The sequence below is a fragment of the Nomascus leucogenys genome, chromosome 22a (genome assembly GCF_006542625.1).
Source record: "Nomascus leucogenys isolate Asia chromosome 22a, Asia_NLE_v1, whole genome shotgun sequence".
Taxonomy (NCBI): Eukaryota; Metazoa; Chordata; class Mammalia; order Primates; family Hylobatidae; genus Nomascus; species Nomascus leucogenys.
This window is the reverse complement of record NC_044402.1, coordinates 2,320,941-2,343,433: the sequence shown is the minus strand read 5'-3', so window position 1 is coordinate 2,343,433 and position 22,493 is coordinate 2,320,941. Positions and strand designations below refer to the sequence as shown.

Genomic DNA, 22,493 nt, shown 5'->3' with positions numbered 1-22,493 from the left:
AACAGGACACAAATGCTGGGGGTCTGGGTCACCAGGCCATGTGAGGAAACCAGCTACCACAACGGAGGTTTGCTGAGACAGCATCCCAGGTGTGGGGGACAGTGCTGCTGAGCGGTCACAGTGGCCTGCTGGCCCTGGGAGAACCCCGGGCTCTGTTCTCTCAGGGGCCCCTGGGCTATCCTGCGGGAGTGGAGTGCGTGTGAAGGACAGAGAGACAGACTGAGGGGTGGCTTCCTGGCAGGGTGTCCACCCCACCTCTTTCCGATCTCCAGCGTGCCTTTCCCTGCAGTTCTGAAGGAAGTGGTCCCTGGAGCGCTGTGCTGAGCGGCCCCAGCTCTTTAAAGAAGAAACACCCTGGCCGGGTGCGGTGGCTCATGCCTGTAATCCCAGCACTTTGGGAGGCCGAGGTGGGTGGATCACGAGGTCAGGAGTTCAAGACCAGCCTGGCCAAGATGGTGAAACTCCGTCTCTATTAAAAATACAAAAATTAGCCAGCTGTGATGGTGGGCGCCTGTAATCCCAGCTACTCCGGAGGCTGAGGCAGGAGAACTGCTTGAACTCTGCGGTGTGGAGGTTGCAGTGAGCCGAGATTGCGCCACTGCACTCCAGCCTGGGCAACAGAGTGAGACTCCGTTTCAATAAAAAAAAAAAAAGAAAGGAAAAAACACCCTGGAAATCAGAGGAATTCCATTTTTAGAAGTGAAGCCTGAGACCAGAGAGGGTGTGACCTGCGGCTGAGAGCAAGGCAGGCCAGATCCCAGATTAGCCAGGTCCGGATGCCAGGCAGCCCCTCCCTGGCCCAGCACACCCGTCTGGTGACTCGGTGACTCGTCTCTAAGCCTCATGCTGACAAGGAAGATGAGCAGGCTGCGGGGAGGGGTCAGGGCTGTGTGGAGTCAACCAGCCTGCTCTTCCCATGGCCTGTGCTTCCCCTGCCCCTGCCCCTCCAGCCAGGTCACCCCTCCCAGCCCCAGGATGGGCACCCGAGTACAGCCGCCAGCCAGGGACAGGCTTCAGGCTGCCTCCACCCTGCCCTTCTTCTTCTCTCCCTCTTTCCTCCCCACCCCATTCCTCCCTCCTTTCTTCAGGCATTCACAGACAGGGCTGCCCACAAGATTGCAGACCCTCAAGAACCAAAGAGAAATTCCTGCCTGCTTGTCTCTTCCAAAAAGCCGTTCGCAAAGACAGACATCTACAAACATCTACAGTAAAAAAATGAACAGTGTAAAAAATAACAACTTCTTGTTCCAATCTCCACTTGAGACAAACGGGACTGCATGGTTTGTTCTATGTGGGCACTGCAGTTCCTTCCTGTGGCTCCTCCACCTGCTGCAGCCTTCCCACCCACCACGTGAGTGTCCCTCTCCCTCATCTCCTGGATGAGGAGGGATCCCTCTGGATGCAGGGCTCCCCTCTGCACTTCTTCAGGCCTCTCATCTCAGTTCCTGCTGGCAGTCAGCTCACTTGTCCAGGGCACCTGGTTCTGTTGCCCAGCCTGGCACCTGATACTAGCAGTTCTCGATAAATACTGAGAATGGCATGAATACGAAAAATTGTAGGCTCTATGCTTGTCTCTGATGTCCCAGGGGACTGGCAAATGGCAGAAGATGGGTAGTTCCCCCCTCCTTTTTTTTTTTTTTTGAGACAGGGTCTCACTCTGTTGCCCAGGCTGGAGTGCAGTGACACAGTCATAGCTCACTGCAGCCTTGACCTCCTGGGCTCAAGTGATCCTTCCACCTCAGTTCAGCCTTCTGAGTAGCTGAGACTATAAGGGTGCATCACCATGCCTGGCTAATTTTTAAATTTTTTTGTAGAGTCAGGGTCTTACTATGTTGCCCAGGCTGTCCATGCCTTTTAATCCCAGGCAGCACCTTAGGAGCCCAGCCTAGGAGCTGCTAACGGCTCCAAGGACTGCAGGATCTCCTGAGGATCACGGCAGAAGTCAGGGACTTAAGGGGACCCGATGAGTCTGCTCCCTTTGAAAGGGGAGCAAGAGGAGCATCTCTGTGCAAAGGAAGCCTGGAGAAGAAGCAGCCCAGCCCTCCTCTCATGCTTGCTTGAGGGGTGCCCTTGCAGCTGCGTCAGGTGCTGAGCGGGCTGTGGGGACGAGGACACCGGCCCCTCCTGTTCTCTGCTTACAGGCCGACAAGAAGGCAGCTGTGTCAACTGACCACATAGTACACACTGGGGAAGGGACAGATGGGTAGTCAGAGGAGGCCTTGACCCAGGCAGGTGCTGTCAGAAGAGGCTTCCCCCAGGAAGTGACTATCAGCTGAATCCTGGAGCACTGGGGGGAATGGGGGAGGGAGAACATTCTAGGCAGAGTGAATACTATGTACAGGGGCGTGGCTATGTGAGAGACCAGAGTGAACTCAGGAACAGGTAAGGGTGTTCAGAGCACAGGAGACCAGGAGGTTGGCAGCACCAGGCCCTGGGGGCCTTGTTGACCAACCCAAGGAATTTGAAGTTGCTGCAGAGAGTGATGCGTGGCAGCACTGGTGGATGAATTGGCCTTTTCTCCTTTCCCCCAACACTCCAGGGTCATTCCTGCCTGAACACTCCTGCCCACAGAGCTCTCCTGGGGCTTTTTTGCTTTTTTTTTTTTTTTTTTGAGACAGAATCTGGCTCTGTTGCCCAGGCTTGAGTGCAGTGGCGTGATCTTGGCTCACTGCAACCTCTGCCTCCGAGGTTCAAGGGATTCTCCTGCCTCAGCCTCCCGAGTAGCTGGGACTACAGACGTGCACCACCACTCCCGGCTAATTTGTTGTATTTTAGTAGAGATGTGGTTTCACTGTGTTGCCCAGGCTGGTCTTGAACTCCTGAAGGCAATCCACCTGCCTTGGCCTCCTGAAGTGTTGGGATTACACGCGTGAGCCACCTCGCCCGTCCTCTCCTGGGGCTTTGAACGCCTGCCTCCTTCCTCTCATTTGGGTCTCAGCTCACCCGCCTGCCTCTGAGTTCACCCCTGACCACCTAGACTCTGCCTGTTCCATCATCTTTGTTCCATCTCTGCTTACTCCATCATCTCTGCAAGATCCGGTATTTCCTTATGTGTTTATGGCCTACTTCTCACTGGAAAGTAAACTCTTAGAAAGCAGAGATCTTATCTATCTTGTTCACCTATGCATCCTTCGCTGTTATCATGATCATGGGAGAGCAACAAATATTTGTTGAGGAAATAAAAGAACAAGGTAATAAAGCCAGAACAAAGTGGTGGCAGTGGGGATGGATTCAAGAAATACTGAGAGGCCGGGCATGGTGGCTCACACCTGTAATCTCAGCACTTTGGGAGGCCAGCTGGGAGGATCACTTGTGGCCAGGAGTTCAAGATCAGTCTGGGCAACATAGCAAGATCTCCTCTCTGCAAAAAATTTAAAAAAACATTAGCTGGGAGTGGTGGTGCACACCTGTAGTCCCTAGCTACTTGGGAGGCTGAGGCAAGAGGACGTCTTGAGCCCAGGAGTTCGAGGTTACAGTGAGCCATGATTGCCACTGCCCTCCAGTCAGGGTTGACAAAGATACCCTAACTCAAAGAAAGAAAGAAAGATTGAGGAAGTAGAATCTTTTTCACCTGTTTAGTAGGGCATAAGGGAGCCGTGCAGGCATCCCGGGTTTCTGGCTAGGGTTGTGGGTAAGCAGAGGGGACAGTTACTGGGCCCAGCGGCACAGAAAGAATGAGCACTCGATGCTTGGCGGTGCCCAGCCCAGTGGCTGAGCTTAGTGACATCCAAGCTGCAGTCTGGCTGAAATCATTAACCTGAAAGTGGTATGGAGAAGGTTTGTTTGACCCTGACTCGGTGCCTCTCCCCGGGCCAACCCTAACGTGTTACCTAGGAGCTCCCCCTTTGTAGCCCACCTTGGTCTTTATAAATGAGATAAAAGTAACCAGACCTCCCTGGAAAAACCGAGGAGCACTTGCTTCTCTGGTGACTGCGGGGCATAACTGCAGGGTTCACACAGGGCTGCTGGTGCTGGGTGATAACATCGGAAAGGAACAGCAGTTCACAAGATGGGGCGGGGGGACTGGCCCAGGAACCCCTCTAGGTTAAATGATGCCTCCGGGCCCCGCATTTCGGACGTCTGCAGGCACTGGGAAGGTTTTTCCCAAGCCGCTGGCAGCAACGAGCGGAGCCTCGCCCACTGAATCAGCATGCCCTCCCGGCTGGCTGCTGAGTCAGGCCTGCGGAGCCGGCGAAGCCGCAGGACTTGACCCAGGGGCGCTCCGCTGCCCTTCAGGCCGGGCTGGAGGTCGAGGCCCTGCAGCCAGGGAGATGCGCCGGTGGCTGCGTGGGGACAGAGGGTGGGTGTCTCCCACCCTCACAGCCTACACCCCGGCCCTTCCCCTTTGCCCGTCTGAGGCGCAGTTTGTGTCGAGGGGGAGCGCCTGGAAAGTTTCCTCGTATAGCTACGAGGGTCCAAAAGCCCCGAGGAGAGGGAATAATGAGAAGGGGAAGGCGCAGGGTTAGGGGTCAGGGTCTCGACCAAAGGCTGTCGGTTTTCCTGGAGAAGGGAGAAAGGCCTGGCCGGGATCCTGTGATTCCGGGGCCTCCCGAAGGCCTCCTAGCGGGGTTTTGGGGGGACCGAAGTGAGCGCATGAAGCTCGCGGGCCTGGAGGTGGAGCGGGGCGGGAGCCTAGTGGTGGCGGCTGCGGCCGGGCCTGCACCTTCCCCGGCCGCATTCCGGTAGGGCCTACAGCCCGGCTGGAAGGGAAGCTGCCGAAGCGCTCGGTCATCGTGGCTGCGGCGTCGGAGAGGCCAGGGCCTGGCCGCCCACCCCGCGAGCCGCGCCCTGCCCCGAGCGCCCCGCCCCCGTCCGCGTTGCAGCCGGGAGGCCCGCTGAGTCCTGCACCGTCACCCTCCTCCCTGTGACCGCCCACCTGATACCCAAACAACTTTCTCGTCCCTCCAGTCCCCAGCTCGCCGAGCGCTTGCGGGGAGCCACTCAGCCTCAGTTTCCCCAGCCCCAGGCGGTGCGAGGGGCGATGACGTCATGCCGGCGCGCGGCATTGTGGGGCGGGGCGAGGCGGGGCGCCGGGGGAGCAACAGTGAGACGCCATTTTCGGCGGCGGGAGCGGCGCAGGCGGCCGAGCGGAACTGGCTGGGTCGGCTGGGCGGCTGCTGCGAGGAGCCGCGGGGCTGTGCTCGGCGGCCAAGGGGACAGCGCGTGGGCGGCCGAGGATGCTGCGGGGCGGCCGCGCCGGCGCCCCTCGCTGGTGACTGCTGCGCCGCGCCTCAAACAGCCGAGGTGGGCTCGGCGCGCAGTCGCTGCTCCGCGCGCGCGCCCGGCGGCGCTCCAGGTGCTGACAGCGCGAGAGAGCGCGGCCCTCAGGAGCAAGACGGTGAGTCCCCGGCGTGCGCCCCGGACCGCGGCCCCCTCCTCATCCTCCGCCCCATCCCTGTCCCGCTCCTCTTCGGACCCGCCCCAGCCGCAACTCTGTCCCCATCCAGGTCCCCTTCCCGGTTTGGGTCCCGGCCCCTCTCGGTTCCCACCCCGGTACCCGCCCTAGTTCACCACCCCGGCTGGTCCGCGACTCCTTCCAGGTTCAGGTCGGGTTCTTGTCCCCGGCCCTTTTGCCAGCCCCGGCTCCCGGCGCCGCGCGTCCTCCCCATCCGCGTCCCACTGCAGGTTCCGGTCCCCGGCCCTGCCCAGGGCCCCGCCCTGGCCCCGCATCCCCGGCTTGGCCCTGCTGCGGGCGGCGGCGGCCGTTCCCAGGGACAGCTGTGGGCCCTGGGAGCCCGCGACAGGGGAGGTGGCCGACCCCGGGATCGCGGCGGGCGGGGAGGCCGGAGGCCCGGCGGGGCTGGCTTTGTCCGATTCCTCCTCTTTCTTCCACCCCCGCCTCTCCCGGCACCGCCCTGAGCGGACGCGCCTGTCATCCTCGCGGGCGGCGGGGGGTCGGGTCCCTCCCGAGAGCTGGCTCCGCTTTGCCTCCTTGGCGACCCCCTTTTTTTCAGTAACCAGATGCGAAACGTTTCAGGCTACCCTGTTCACCTAGGCTGGCGTTGCTCCAACTAAACTTGAAGCAGCCCCCGTCCTGGAATGCTTTTCCCATGTAAAATTGGGTGCACCCTTTTCCTTAAGAAAATTAAAATAAAGCGTTAAAATAGTGAAATTAATGCGTGATGGAGTGGATGGTTTTATAACTTAACATTTGTAGGTCATTTCTAGGTATATTTGTATTAGAATTGTTGCTGCCTGTTACTGTTTTATTATTTAAATGAATTAAGAATTTACATATTAAGCGTTTGAAAAGGAATACTTAGAAAAATGATGTTTTTTAAAAATGTGAGAACAAAAAATTTGAGATACACTATTTCAGGTGTTCTGTAAAAGGGCAATTAGAGCTTTGATTCTTTGCGTTAGTTAAATTCCAAGGCCTTTTTTTTTGGTACGGCGTGACTAAGCCATTGATAAGAATCAGCTCGGAATACATTGCACTAGTTTAGTGAAAAACACTTTAGAAAACTGGAAGGACCTCCTTAAGTTATATTACAGACATGGCCTTGCTTCTTTCAGGGATTGTCAGCAAGCCTGTTATGGTGAGAAATTTGACCTATTGCTCTGTTTCCTAAATATTTGTAGGAATACAATGATACTAAGTATGAAGTATATTTCAACTTGTATGGAATTCTGTGTGGGAGGGTAGGCACTCTAAAGAGCCAGTGTCTCTCCAAGTCATCAAAGAATGCAACATCATGTTGCAGTTGAGCCTGGCAGCCCTATCTGGCACTGAGTACTGTGGAGGACCCAGGTGCTAACCTCTAACCCTACTGCAGCCTTGGCGCACCTCATCTAGCATTGTCTTAGAAAAGCATCCAGACGTGCACAGGACTCTGGACAGCGTTTATCTCCAGCAAGGGAGGAGGGAATGACACTGGGGAGAGGCACACAGTATCTTAAATATTTCATAGCAAATAACTGCAGTTGTTTAAATGTATACATTTTTTTTTTTGAGATGGAGTGTCGCTGTGTCACCCGGGCTGGAGTGCAGTAGCGCTATGTCGGCTCACTGCAAGCTCCGCCTGCCGGGTTCACGCCATTCTCCTGCCTCAGCCTCCTGAGTAGCTGGGACCACAGGCGCCTGCCACCATGCCCGGCTAATTTTTTGTATTTTTAGTAGAGACGGGGTTTCACTGTGTTAGCCAGGATGGTCTCGATCTCCTGACCTCAGGTGATCCGCCCGCCTCGGCCTCCCAAAGTGCTAGGATTACAGGCGTGAGCCACCGTGCCCGGCCTTGCAAATACTGGTCTTAAATGTCTGTTGGGAACCAACTGAATGGCAGGTACTGTGCTAAGTAGTCAGCGATACATTGATAAAAGAGCCACTGTTGGCCGGGCATGGTCACGCCTGTAATCCTAGCTCTTTGGGAAGCCGAGGCTGCGGATCACCCCTAGCTCTTTGGGAGGCCGAGGCGGGTGGATCACCTGAGGTCAGGAGTTGAAGACCAGCCTGGCCAACATGGTGAAACCCCGTCCCTACTAAAAATACAAAAAATTAGCCAGGTGTAGTGGTGCACACCTGTAATCCCAGCTACTTGTGAGGCTGAGGAAGGAGAATCGCTTGAACCGGGAAGTGGAGGTTGTAGTGAGCCGAGATCACGTCACTGCACTCCAGCCAGACCCCATCTCAAAACAAACAAAAAGAGCCGCTGTCAGCCGTGCAGTGGCTCACTCCTGTAATCCCAGCACTTTGAGAGGCCAAGATGGACTGATCACCTGAGGTCAGGAGTTTGAGACCCGCCTGGCCAACATGGTGAAACCCTGTCTCTACTAAAATTACAAAACAAAAACAAAAACAAAAAAAAACCGGGTGTGGTGGCAGGTGCCTCTAATCCCAGCTACTCAGAAGGCTGAGGCTGGAGAATCGCTTGAACCGGGGAGGCAGAGGTTGCAGTGAGCCGAGATCACGCCATTGCACTCCAGCCTGAGCAATGAGCGAAACTCCGCCTCAAAATAAAACCAAAAAACAAAAAACCTCTGTCCTCTAGGAGCTCACAGGCTGGCATGGACAGATACCACAGACCAGGTTAAAGGCTGTGGAGTGCACTGAGGAGGCGATTCTTCACAAAAGAAAAGTACAAATCAGCCAGTGTCAGGGGGTCAGGGGTGGGGTTGGGATTGGGGTTCCTGTTTGGAGGAAATAAATCCTGAGGTTGTGCTGCTATAAAGGGGCGTGTTGGGAAGGGGACATGGGAGTGAGAGTGGAAAGACGAGGTTAGGAAAGGCCTTGAATGACTTCTTAGAAGTCTACTTTCGTTCTGAGGTTTACAAGGGAGGGTTGGAAGATTTTTTTTTTTTTTTTTTTGAGATGGAGTCTCGCTCTGTCACCCAGGCTGGAATGCAGTGGCGTGGCCTCTGCTCACTGCAGCCTCCACCTCCCAGGTTCAAGTGATTCTCCTTCCTCAGCCTCCCGAGTAGCTGGGACTAGAGGTGCGTGCCACCACACCCAGCTAATTTTTTGTATTTTTAGTGGAGTCAGGGTTTCACCATGTTAGCCAGGATGGTCTCCATCTCCTGACCTCGTGATCCGCCCGCCTTGGCCTCCCAAAGTGCTGGGGTTACAGGTGTGAGCCACCAGGCCTGGCCGGAGGGTTGGAAGATTCTAAGGAGCCAGGTGCCACTTTAGAAAGAGCATAGGCAGTGGTGGGGCAGGTGCTATGAACTGGGATGAGATTAATCAGCAAGCCTCAGGATTAGGGCAGTGACAGAAGGAACAGAGAAGCTAGATGGGGGTGGGGGCTGGGCTGTAAGGGTTATAGTGGACCTGATTTGGGGCTGATTGGGGTAAATGAGGAGCTGCAAGGAGGACTCCCCAGAATGATCCTGTGAAAACCTGAGTCACTCCTCTGTTAAAGCTTTTGTCAGTGTCCTCTGAGCACCCCACCCTGTCTATTTTCATCTTCCTGCTCTGGCCCTACTCAAGCACTTCCAGGTGCATCTGGAGTTCTGAACCAAACCCACTCTTATAGTGATTAGCATTTCCTCACTTCCCCACATACTTTTTAGCCTCTGCCCTGATTTTTCTCCTTAGCACACCTCACTATCTTAAATGCTGTATTATTATTATTTTTTTTTATTACTTTTTGAGACGGAGTCTCGCTCTGTCACCCAGGATGGAGTGCAGGGGCATGATCTCAGCTCACTGCATCCTCTGCCTCCCGGGTTCAAGCCATTCTCCTGCCTCAGCCTCCCAAGTAGTTGGGACTACAGGCATGTGCCCACGCCCAGCTAATTTTTGTATTTTTAGTAGAGACAGGATTTCACCATGTTGGCCAGGCTGGTCTCGAACTCCTGACCTTAAGTGATCCACCTACCTCAGCCTCCCAAAGTGCTGGGATTACAGGCCTGAGCCACCGTGCCCGGCCAATACTGTATTATTTTAATCATTTTTAAATTTTTATTGTCTGTCTCCACTTACGTTCATAACCTCCACAAGGGCGGGGAGTTTTGTCTCTTGTATTCAGTGTCAGTGCTTGGCACGTAATAGGAACTTAGTAAATGTGTGTTGAAGGAATGCATCTAGAATGACTTCCTCATCTCTAACTTGGGTGACTCACTGGCTGGTGTCACTCATCCAAGGAGGGAAAATGGGAGAAGGATGAGATTACAAGTTTGTTTTTGGATATGTTAAATCTGAAGTGCTTGTGGGGCAGCCAAGTGGACTAGTGGGCAGTTAGAGATACATCTTTGGAGCTCAAGACAGAGGCTGAGGCTGGAGGTAAAGATTCCAGAGACTGCATCATAGCGTTGAGCCAGTCAGGTGTGATGTCCATCTGGTAGAGATGGTGAGTGGGTCTAAGAGGAGAGGGCCCTGGGAAACCAAGAAAAGAGGAGGGAGATCAGTATCAAATTGGCCAAGAAGTCAGTGATGGGTTGGACTGAGAAGTCTCTATGGATTTTGTTTCTAGGAGGTTACTAATGACCTTTAACTTTTTTTTTTTTTTTTTTAAATATAGTTTATATAGAGACAGGGGTCTCGCTGTGTTTCCCAGGCTGGTCTCGAATTCCTGGGCTCAAGCCATCCGCCTGCCATGGCCTCCCAAAGTGTCAGGATTAGAGGTGTGAGCCACCGCACCCCGCCTGTTGCCTGTTTCCTGAGAATATTACCTCTTCAGGATGGAGGCTATTTCGAGATATCTTCATTCGTTCTCCCAAGGCATCCTTTGTGGCATTGTACTCTGTAGCCTCCTAGTTAGTATACTCATGGATCAGAAATGAATTATGATTTTTTTAGTTTTAACTAGTTTTTGGAGGCAGATGAAAGCAGTTTGCATCTATGCTTTTTGAATCTGAAAAGTGCTATCTGAACTTAAAGCAGCGGATATGGAGCAAACATGTTAAGCTGAGTTACGTGCATACGTGAACTAAGTTACTTCCTTGGTTCTAAAATATCTCAGTTACCTTCACTTAAACCATGGATTGTTCCCTGACTTCAGTTGCATAACATAAATTTATGTTCAGGCTTCTCTGAAGTTCACTATACTGCTGCTAAAACTGATCAGAGTGATGTTTGCACTGTTCCAGAGAAAATAGGTACTGTAAACCCCGGGGATGTCATATGTGTCTGTAGTTTCAGTTACTCCGAAGGCTGAGGTGGGAGAATCACTTGAGCCCAGGAGTGCAAACTAGCCTGGGCAATATAGTGAGACCTTGTTTCTTAAAAAAATAAAAGGCTGCGCTTGGTGGCTGATGTCTGTAATCTCAGCACTTTGGGAGGCTGAGGAGGGCAGATCACCTGAGGTCAGGAGTTTGAGATCAGCCTGGCCAACATGGGTGAAACCTTGTTTCTACTAAAAATACAAAATTAGCTGCGTGTGGTAGCATGCTTCTGTAGTCCCAGCTATTTGGGAGGCTGAGGTAGGAGAATCACTTGAACCCGGGAGGCAGAGGTTGCAGTGAGCCAGATCGTGCCACTGCACTCCGGCCTGGGCGACAGAGTGAGACTCCCATCTCAAAAAAAAAAAAAAAAAAATGTAAAATAGGTACTGTTACTGAGATTCTACTGTTGAGGAATTTGAGGGTGAGAGAGGGGAAGTTTCTGAAACCAAAGTTACACAGCTGTGAAGTCAGGATTCTAACTCTGTTTTTTTGCTTTGCAGTATAAGCTTCGAATCACCTTGCAGTACTAAAAGCTGCAGCTTCAGGTGAATCATCATAATGCTGTTTAATCCTATCATTACTTTTCCTTGGGAAAACCTTGCGCCACTTCAATTTTTTTCAAAGATGTACCATTTCAACCATTTAAAAGTTCACAATTCAGTAGTGATAGGCACATCGTTGTTTCATATTTCTGGAACTCTTTCATCTGGCAGCACTGAGACTGTAGCCCCCAGATACCGATATCTCCTTCTCCCTCGCCCTCCCCCGGTAACCATCTTTTCTACTTTGGTTCTATGATTTTGACTACTTTCAATACTTTATTTTTTATTTTTTTTGAGATGGAGTTTCACTCTTGTTGCCCAGGCTGGGGTGCAGTGGCACGATCTCGGCTCACTACAACCTCTGCCTCCTGGGTTCAAGCAATTCTCCTGCTTTAACCTCCTGAGTATCTGGGATTACAGGCATGGGCCACCACGCCGGGCTAATTTTGTATTTTTAGTAGAGATGGGTTTCTCCATGTTGGTCAGGCTGGTCTCGAACTCCTGACCTCAGATGATCACCGCCCCCCCCCCCCCCCCCAATTGGCCTCCCAAAGTGCTGGGAGTGAGCCACCGTGCCCGGCCTTGCCTGTCTTTTTCATCTGAGCCATTCTAGTGGATGTATAGTGACATCTTGTTAGTTTGAATGTGCATTTCCCTGATGACTCATAATGGTGAGTGCTTACGTGCTTGTTGGTCTTTTGTATACCTGGATTTGTAAAGTGTCTGTTCAAGATTTTTGCCCATTTAAAAAGTTGGATTGTTTGTATTTTTAAGTTCGTTACATATTTATTTATTTATTTATTTTTGAGACGGAGTCTCCTCTGTTGCCCAGGCTTGAGTGCAGTGGCGCGATCTCGGCTCACTGCAAGCTCCATCTCCCGGGTTCACGCCATTCCCCTACCTCAGCCTCTGGAGTAGCTGGGACTACAGGCGCCTGCCACCGCGCCCACCTAATTTTTTTTTTTTTTTGTATTTTTAGTAGGTACGGGTTTCACCATGTTAGCCAGGATGGTCTTGATCTCCTGACCTCGTGATCCACCCAGCTTGGCCTCCCAAAGTGCTGGGATTACAGGCGTGAGCCACCACGCCCAGCAGTTCCTTACATATTTTGTTTTTTTTTGAGATGGAGTCTTGCTCTTGTTCTGTTTCCCAGGCTGACATATTTTTTATACAAGCCATTTGCCAGATATATATGTGTTGCAAATATTTTTTCCTAATCTATGGCTTAACTTTATTTTTTGGTAGTGCCTTTTAATAAATCAATACTTTTAATTTTTCTTAACCATGCTCTGGCAAGTTTTATTAAAGAAATTTTCGGCTGGGCACGGTGGCTCACACCTGTAATCTCAGCACTTTGGGAGGCTGAGGCGGGTGGATCACGAGGTCAGGAGTTTGAGACTACCCTGGCCAATATGGTGAAACCCCATCTCTACTAAAATTACAAAAATTCGCCGGGCGTGGTGGTGCGCGCCTGTAGTCCCAGCTATTTGGGAGGCTGAGGCAGAAGAATTGCTTGATCCCGGGAGGCAGAGGTTGCAGTGAGCTGAGATTGTGCCACTGTACTCCAGCCTGGGCAACAGAGTGAGACTCTGTTTCAAAAAAAAAAAAAGAAATTTTCGCAGGGTTTATTTTTATCTTTTATTTTTTTTTGTTGCCTAAGCTGGAGTGCAATGGCACGATTTCGGCTCACTGCAACCTCTGCCTCCTGGGTTCGAGTGATTCTCCTGCCTCAGCCACCTAAGTAGCTGGGATTACAGGTGTGCACCACCACCCTTGGCTACTTTTTTGTATTTTTAGTAGAGATGAGGTTTCACCATGTTGGCTGGGCTGGTCTTGAACTCCTGACCTCAGGTAATCTGCCCACCTTGGCCTCCCATAGTGCTGGGATTACAGGTGTGAGCCGCGCGCCCGGCCGCAGGGTTTACTTTTTGCCAGTCAGTTCTGTCATACTTCTAATGGTATCAGAATCACCTGGATCAGCGCTAGCCAGTGTGCCTACTCCGTAGTAGTATCCACATGCCCTGCCCAGTTCAATATTATTACCACCGTAGTGATGGACACCAATTTTGGCCAACATTGCACAGTAATTTATTTCAGATTTCCTCAAAGCTGGGCAGTTGTTGGCGAGGATGACCAATTTCCCTTTGCCTTGTCTGATCATCTTCTGAGTCTGCTTGTACCTCAGCATGTACTTTGCACTTTTCTTTTTTTTTGAGATGGAATCTTGCTCTGTCGCCCAGGCTGGAGTGCTGTGGTGCGACCTCAGCTCACTGCAACTTCCACTTCACAGGTTCAAGCAATTCTCCTGCCTCAGCCTCTCAAGTAGCTGGGATTACAGACGCACCACCACACCCCACTAATTTTTTCTGTATTTTTAGTAGAGACGGGGTTTCACTGTTTTGTCCAGGTTGGTCTCGAACTCCTGACCTCAGGTGATCTGCCCACCTTGGCCTCCCAAAGTGCTGGGATTACAAGCGTGAGCCACCACGCCCAGCCTGAATTAATTAATTAATTAATTAATTTGTTTATTTATTTTGAGACAGAGTCTCGCTCTGTTGCCCAGGCTGGAGTGCAGTGGCACGATCTCGGCTCACTGCAAGCTCCGCCTCCCGGGTTCACGCCATTCTCCTGCCTCAGCCTCCCGAGTAGCTGGGACTACAGGCACCCACCACCACGCCCGGCTAATTTTTTTGTATTTTTAGTGGAGACGGGGTTTCATCGTGTTAGCCAGGATGGTCTTGATCTCCTGACATAGTGATCCACCAGCCTCGGCCTCCCAAAGTGCTGGGATTACGGGCGTGAGCCACCGTGCCCGGCCTGGTGTTATACTCTTATGGCACCACTGTCAAATATGAGGTCCCTCACTGACCAAAATGTCATTATACTGCGCATGACTGTATTGTACAGAATTGTCTATTCTAAATTTGTTCGTTTGCGTCACATCTATCAGGGAGTTAGTTAAAATTCCCAAGGCCTTCTCTTTTAGTCATTAGTGTGATAGAGTAAGTAAAGTATCACTCCTGTCATAAAGGACAAATTAAAAGGACAGTTTTAGTGTGTAATAACTATTTTCTGAGACAGTCTTGCTTGCTCTGTCACCTAGGCTGGAGTGCAGTGGCATGATCATAGCTCACGCAGCCTTGAACTCCTGGGCTTAAGCCATCCTCCCACTTCAGCCTCCCAAGTAGTTGGGAGTACAGGCACATACTACCATGCCCATCTAATTTTTAATTTTTTAATTAAAATATATGTATGCATATATATGTGTATATATACGTATTTCAGACAAGGTCTCTGTCACCCAGGCTGAAGTGCAGTGGCACAGTCATGGCTCACTGCAGCCGTGAACTGCAGACATGCATCTTTATGCCTAGCTAATTTTTTTTCTTTCTTTTTTGAAGAGATGGGACCCGTCTATGTTGCCCAGTCTGGTCTTGAACTCCTGGGCTCAAACAATCTTTCTGCTTCAGCCTCCCAAGTAGCTGGGACTACAAGCATGTGCCACCATGCCTAGCTAATTTTTTTTGTTTTTTTGTAGAGATGGGGTCTTGCTGTCTTGCCTAGGCTGGTCTTGAATTCCTGGATTCAAGGGATCCTCCCACCTCATCCTCCCAAAGTGCTGGGGTTACACACATCAGCCACAGTGTGCAGCATAAGAACTATTTCTGTTTTTCATATTACCTCTGCTTGGATTACTTTAGAGATAAAGCAACTGAATATGCAAATTCGTATTTATGTCTGGTGTTCTGTCAGAGCTGAGTGATAGAACGTTCCTTGTAGTCTGTATATTAGGTTTTACTGCATGCCATCTGTTTTCAGTTACACAGGTACAAATCCTTACCTGTCAAGTAGGATGTGGAATAATACAAACATGCTACAGTTACCTTGTCTATCCGAACTGTTAAGCCTTCTTTCAAGTTTGAGCATGGGTTTTTTAATTACTTTCTTTATCCAGAAATGTTTTTTTTTTTTTTTTGAGATGGAGTCTTGCTCTGTTGCCCAGGCTGGAGTGCAGTGGCGGGATCTCGGCTTACTGCAACCTCCACTTTCCAGGTTCAAGCGATTCTCCTGCCTCAGCCACCTGAGTAGCTGAGACTACAGGTGTGTGCCACCACACCGGCTAATTTTTGTATTTTTTTTTTACTAGAGATGGGGTTTCGCCATGTTGACCAGGCTGGTCTTGAACTCCTGACCTCAAGTAATCTGCCTGCCTGGGCCTCCCAAAGTGGTGGGATTATAGGGAGAGCCACCGTGCCTTACCCAGAAACTTTTTTGTTACTGTTTCTTATATTTCCAAAAGGCAAGTAAGCCTTTTGAAAGGATAGCATGGCTGGGCATGGTGGCTCACGCCTGTAATCCCAACACTTTGGGAAGCCAAGGTGGGCGGATCCCAAGGTCAAGAGATCAAGACCATCCTGGCATACGTGGTGAAACCCCATTTCTACCAAAAATACAAAAATTAGCTGAGCATGGTGGTGTGTGCCTGTAGTTCTAGCTACTTCGGAGGGTGAGGCAGGAAAATCGCTTGAACCTGGGAGGCGGAGGTTGCAGTGAGCCGAGATCGTGCCACTGCACTCCAGCATGGCGACAGAGCAAGACTCCATCTCAAAAAAAAAAAAAAAAGAATAGCATTTCCTAATTTCTGTCCCAATGGGTAGTTTGTAAAAGACCATGTCTATTTGTATTGGATTTTTTTTTCTTTTGAGACAGAGTCTCGCTCTTTTGGCAGGCTGGAGTGCAGTGGCGCGATCTTGGCTCACTGCAACCTCTGCCTCCCGGATTCAAGCAATTCTTCTGCCTCAGGCTCCCGAGTAGCTGGGACTACAGGTGCGCGCCACCACGCCCGGCTAATTTTTGTGTTTTTATTAGAGACGGGGTTTCACCATGTTGGCCAGCATGGTCTCAATCTCTTGACCTCGTGATCTGCCTGCCTTGGCCTCCCAGAGTGCTGGGATTACAGGCGTGAGCCACCGCCCCTGGCCTGTATTGTTTTTCAAATGACATTTAAAAAAGAGTAAAAACTGTTTTATTTCTAGGTTACAAAATGCTACAGACAGGATTTTAAAATTTATTTTGATTTATTTTTTACTCCTGGCAAGTTGCGATACAGGCGTTTAATCAGAGGTCCCAGTGTGGAGCCTGACAGGATAGGTTCTTCACAGTCTCAGTTTATGTCCTCGCAATGTGGTAGTACGAAAGAATGATTGAAGTAAATCTTTGGACATGAGACTTGTGGCCAGGCATGGTGGCTCATGCCTGTAATCCCAGCACTTTCGGAGGCTGAGGTGGACAGGTCACTTGAGTCTAGGAGTTGAAGGCCAGCCTTGGCAACATGGCAAGACCGTCTCTACAGAAAAAAAACATTAAAATAAAAAAGAAAGAAAAATTAGCCAGGCTTGGTGGTGTGCACCTGTAGTCCCAACTACATGGGAGGCTGAGGTGGGAGGATCACTTGAGCCCAGGAGGTGGAGGTTGCAATGAGCCAAGATCATGCCACTGCACTTCAGCCTGGGTGACAGAGTGAGACCCTGTCTCAGAAAAAAAGGAGAATCATGTATGTTAAAAATACATGTCAAAACGGCACAGTGGGCCGGGTGCAGTGGCTCATGCCTGTAATCCCAGTACTTTGGGAGGCCGAGGTGGGCGGATCACCTGAGCTCAGGAGTTTGAGACCAACCTGGGCAACATGGCGAAACTGTGTCTCTACTAAAAATACAAAAGTTTGCTGGGCATGGTGGCACAGGCCTGTAGTCCCAGCTACTTGGGAGGCTGAGGTGGGAGGATCACTTGAGCCCAGGATGTGGAAGTTTCAGTGAGCCAAAATAGTGCCATTGCACACCACCCTGGGTGATAGAATGAGAGTCTGTCTTAAAAAAAAAAAACAACAGTACAGTGACAATTGCCTATACTCCTAGCTCCTTGGGAGACCAAAGGTGGAGAATTGCTTGAGTCTAGGAGTGCAAGTCCAGCCTGGGCAACATAGCAAGACCCCATCTCTAAAAGAAAACGAAAAACATGAAAACCACGATACTATATAATTGCAAAAGTTGAGTCACTAAAATAATGGACACAAAATAAGTTCTAAAATAAAAATAACAATTATAGGGTTTTTTTGGTCTTCATTATGTTAGGTAGTGACTTACAGTCTGTAGACACAGTACATAATTTGTTAGGGGCCTGGTGTGATAGCTCATACCCGTACCTCCAGCACTTTGGGAGGCCAAGGTGGGAGGATCACTGGAGCCCGAGAGTTTTAGACCAGCCTGGCTGGGCAATATGGTGAGACCTCATCTCAAAAAAAAAAAAAAAAAAAAGAATTTGTTAGGTTTACTTGAATTCCGAGACTTTAAATTCAGTAGACTGTAATAGCTTTGCCTGCTGAACAATAGCCTTAAAGAGGTTTGACCCTGAAAAGGGCTTCCTGTGTGTGTTTTTTTGTTTGTTTTTTTTTTTTAGACGGAGTCTCGCTCTGTCACCCAGGCTGGAGCGCAGTGGCACCATCTCGGCTCACTGCAAGCTCCGTCTCCCGGGTTCATGCCATTCTCCTGCCTCAGCCTCCCGAGTAGCTGGGACTACAGGTGCCCGCCACCACGCCCGGCTAATTTTTTGTGTTTTTAGTAGAGACGTGGTTTCACTGTGTTAGCCAGGATGGTCTCGATCTCCTGACCTCGTGATCCGCCCGCCTCGGCCTCCCAAAGTGCTGGGATTACAGGCGTGAGCCACCGCGCCCGGCCGCTTCTTGTGTTTTGGGAGCTTAATTCAGATGTTAGATTTATCAGGTTTTACACTGGAGATTTTGCATTGAGTTCTTTTGGTCTCACAGAGTAAATAATGGAACTTTAAATAGGACTTTTTTTTTTTTTAAGAAATAAAAGCATAATAAAAAAGGTTCGTAGTTAGAATAACCTGGGGCCAGATAGCTTGTGTGTCAGTCAGAGGGAAAGAGGGAAGGGAGTATTTCTGAGCCTGTCCTATGTTCCAGGTCAGGTGTGTATCAATTTCACTTGACGTACAGGGAGATTGAGCCTCCACCACCCCCCAGGGTAGGTGAGAAGAAGATGCAGTAGCTCCAAAGCTGCTTCATTCATTCATTGCATGCATTTTTATTGCATGCCCGTGGGTTGCTAGGCATTGTTTTGGCTGATTCCTGGTTCCATTGAATCATCTCCAGGCATACACAGCATGAGAGTTGGAAGATGGTCCAGTGATGATGTGATTTATAGGCTGGCAAAATGTTTGAGTCAACTTAGATTCTGAGTAATTTTTACCTTGCAGAAATCAGTGTAACCTATTGCTTAGTGGTAGTCTGTATACTTTTTTTTTTTTTTTTTTTTTTTGAGATGGAGTCTCACTCTTGCCCAGGCTGGAGTACAGTGGTGCGATCTCTGCTCACTGCAACCTCTGCCTACCAGGTTCAAGTGATTCTCCTGCCTCAGCCTCCCGAGTAACTGGGATTGCAGGCACCTGCCACCACGCCCAGCTAATTTTTTGTATTTTTAGTAGAGAAGGGGTTTCACCATGTTGGCCAGGCTTGTTTGGAACTCCTGACCTAAGTGATCTGCTCACCTGGGCCTCCCAAAGTGCTGGGATTACAGGCGTGAGCCACCACACCCGGCCGCCTGTATACTTTTGAATTCTTCATCTTGATGAGCTGCAAAATAGTGTTCCCCAGAAACGAATTTTGTTTCTGCATCAAACTTGAAAAATGTCCTAAGTAGACTTGTCAGTGGTTTACAGTTTTATACCTTATTTATTTATTTATTTATTTAGCGATGGAGTCTTGCTCTGTCGCCCAGGCTGGAGTGCAATGGTGGGATCTCCGCTCACTGCAACCTCCGCCTTCTGAGTTCAAGCAATTCTCCTGCCTCAGCCTCCATAATAGCTGGGATTACAGGTGTGCACCACCACACCCAGCTAATTTTTTGTATTTTTAGTAGAAACGGGTTTCGCCATGTTGGCCAGGCTGGTCTTGAACTCTTGACCTTGTGATCCGCCAGCCTCGGCCTCCCGAAGTGCTGGGATTACAGGCGTGGGCCACCATGCCCAGCTTGCCATTACTTTTATTCATAGAATGATCTTTAGTTTGACCTACGTGCATGTAGACCTTTGCCTATATTTCCTTCTAGTTTCTTGTTTTTTTTTTTTTTAAATTTAGTTATTAATCTGGAATTCATGTTAGTATATAGTGAGTGTAGGAGTTTAACTTTATTTTATTTTTCCTGAATAGCCAGTTGCCTTAGCACCATTTATTATATAAGCTGTCTTTGGTTATAATGGCTTAGCCTAGAAATGGTGAGAGGTATCGAGTCTAAATATACATGCCGCTCTCTGTTTCCCTCTGAAGAAGTGGCGCGTGTACTTAACGTCTATACCACGGTCACTTGGGGGGCAGGTTTCTTGTGCTGTCGCTCCGTGCTGCTCCTCTAGCCTTGGTACTGGGTCTGGCTCCCCAGTGATGAGCAGCTGCTCGCCAGCAGTGGGTGCCGTCACACCTCTGCCTTTAGCTCCCCTTTCGTGCCAGGCTGGCAGTGCCCTTAGCAATCTTAGTAGCCCTTGCTAGCCTTGAGAGGTGCTACTTGATAACACTGGCTTCCCTTGGGAGTGGTTTCTTCTGTCTGGCCTTCGTCTCTCAGTTGGCCATTGCCCCCCACCACCGTGTTCCGCCGCACAGCCACTGTCCCTGAGCCTTCAGGGCTTTGTTCACCTGCTTGTATAGCTTGTCTTCTACTAGCTCGCATGTCCCCGAGGGCGAGGCCCTTATTAATCTGTACATTCCAGGGCTTAGCTCAGAGTAAGTTTTAGTAAAACACTTGCATCTGCTAGTTTGGGAAACATAAAAGAATATATGTTGTATCATTTGGATATAATACATGAATACTTTGCTGTCAGGGTGGAAAAACAGGCCTTAAGTTTTATTTTCCTCCTCCTGAAGACCCTTCCCTTCACTCATAGGAACCTCAAAGATGTTCAGATCAACACTTTAACATAGTACATTTTAATCTTGTTTGTTGAAAACTGGTCCTTAAGTGTTTTCTTTCACTCGTTTTACAAATGTGTATTGAGTGCCAGGCTGGGGATATATCATGGAACAGTATGGATGAGGTCCCTAATGGAGCAGCAGTATTGTTCAGCAATCTATTCCCAGCCTGGCATACCATGGATTTGCTACAGTGAAGCTGGAGATCCCTGTGTTAAATAAATACAGTTAACATACTGTCAGGTAGAGGAGTGGCCTTTGTTCTTTTTTTTTTTTTTTGAGACAGAATCTTCCTCTGTTGCCCAGGCTGGAGTGCAGTGGCGTGATCTTGGCTCACTGCAACTCCTGCCTCCTGGCTTCAAGCGATTCTCCTGCCTCAGCCTCCTGAGAAGCTGGGAGTACAGGCGAGCGCCATCAGGCTCGGCTAATTTTTGTATTTTTAGTAGAGACGGGGGTTTCACCATATTGGCCAGGCTGGTCTCGAACTCTTGACCTTGTGATCTGCCTGCCTTGGCCTCCCAAAGTGCTGGGATTACAGGCATGAGCCACCGTGCCCGGCTGGCATTTGTTCTTTTGTTGTTTTCTGGGCTCTTTGTTAGTGGAATGGAGGTGGATTTCTGAATAGTCTTACAGACAACTTCCAAATTTTAAAAGGAATTTAGTCTTCATATTTATGAAAAAAAAATCATTTTTCCAGTGTGAAATCGGTGATGCAGAGACTAACGTGACCCTATTCTCAAGCACTCATAGCTTCACCCCAAAATCCTGGAATATATGGTCTGTATCTGCTGATTCAGCTTTTCTTCCCTTCATCCAGCATCTGTCAGTCCATCTATTCACCACTCTCTGGGCCAGGAGCTGCCCCTAGATGCTGTGGAGTCCTATAAGTTCAAGTCTCTGCCTTTTTTTTTTTTTTTGGAATTTTTTAAAGAGGGTCTTGCTCCGTCACCCAGGCTAGAGTGCAGTGGTACCATCATAGCTGACTGTCATCTCAAATTCCTGGACTCAAGCGATCCTTGTGCCTCACTGAGCCTCCTGGGTAGCAAGGAATATCTGCACATACCACCACACTCAGCTAATTTTATTTTGTTTATTTTTATTTATTTATTTAGGCAGTGTCTCGCTCTGTGACCCAGGCTGGAGTGCAGTAGTGAGATCTTGGCTCACTGCAACCTCTGCCTCCCAGGCTCAAGTGATTCTTGTGCCTCAGCCCCCTGAGTAGCTGGGACCACAGGTGTGTGCCACCACACCCAGCTAATTTTTGTATTTTTAGTTAAGACAGGGTTTCGCCGTGTTGGCCAGGTTGGTTTTGAACTCCTGGCATCAAGTGATCCGCCTGCCTTGGCCTCCCAAAGTGCTGGGATTACAGGAATGAGCCACCATGCCTGGCTGTCCTGCCTTTTTAAATAAGAGCTTATATTCAAGGTGATATTAGACACTTCATGAAACGTGAGATTTCAGACAGTTGGCAGTGCTATGAAGGAAATAACTCTGACGTGTAATCTCGCCTTCATCCCTGTCACTCTGCCGAAAAGATCACTGCTCATTATCTTTTTGTTTTTTAAACTTAACTATGGGGTTTTAAGACTTAGAAAAAAGGAGAGAGGCTAGCAGAGGGAACCATTGCTCAGTGGCAGCAGCTCTCAGGCACAACAGCACAAATGATGCTGTTTTATATTCCCCTTGCCTCCCCCTTTTCTTTCTCGCTTTGGTGTTTGAAAGCCCCTTCCAGACATTGCATCACATCACCCTGGGCCTGGCCCCAGCGGTGCTTCACTGTGCCCTCCTCGTCTGTGAGCCTGCCTGGTGACCGTGCTGCACCTGTCCTTGATGCCCTGTGTCTTCCAGGTCTGCTCCTCCCCTGCTGCTCTTCCTGTTCCATGTTCTTTGGCTGATTTTTCTTTCTTCTTGCAGCTACGTGACTCCTTTTCAAGCCTTTGTCCAGTTAAACATGTTACCAAAAATATAATGTTCTTTTTTTTTTTTTGAGACGGAGTCTTGCTCTGTCACCCAGGCTGGAGTGCAGTGGCATGATCTTGGCTCACTGCAAGCTCCGCCTCCCGGGTTCACACCATTCTCCTGCCTCAGCCTCCCGAGTAGCTGGGACTACAGGCCCCGGCCACCACACCCGGCTGATTTTTTTGTATATTTAGTAGAGACGGGGTTTCACTGTGTTAGCCAGGATGGTCTTGATCTCCTGACCACGTGATCCGCCCGCCTCGGCCTCCCAAAGTGCTGGGATTACAGGCTTGAGCCACCACGCCCGGCCTCAAGAATGTAGTGTTCTTTCTGCATTTCATTAGGAAGAGAAAAAGGCTTGCAAACATTCAAGAAAAAATGTTCACTGAGGATATGTGTTTTGGAAATGCCATTTA

At 49.9% G+C, this 22,493-nt stretch overlaps 1 protein-coding gene across 16 annotated transcripts in view; it reads left to right on the top strand.

Moving 5' to 3' along the window:
* The first annotated feature begins 5,015 nt into the window (after nt 1-5,015).
* The window catches only part of KLC1 (kinesin light chain 1), a 64,553-nt gene continuing 47,075 nt past the window's right edge, over nt 5,016-22,493 (top strand). For all 16 annotated transcript variants that reach the window (XR_004027997.1, XR_004027996.1, XM_030803757.1 and 13 more), the window contains exon 1: nt 5,016-5,338. The gene's annotated coding sequence lies outside the window, so the exon portion shown is untranslated. The remainder of the gene's footprint in view (nt 5,339-22,493) is intronic.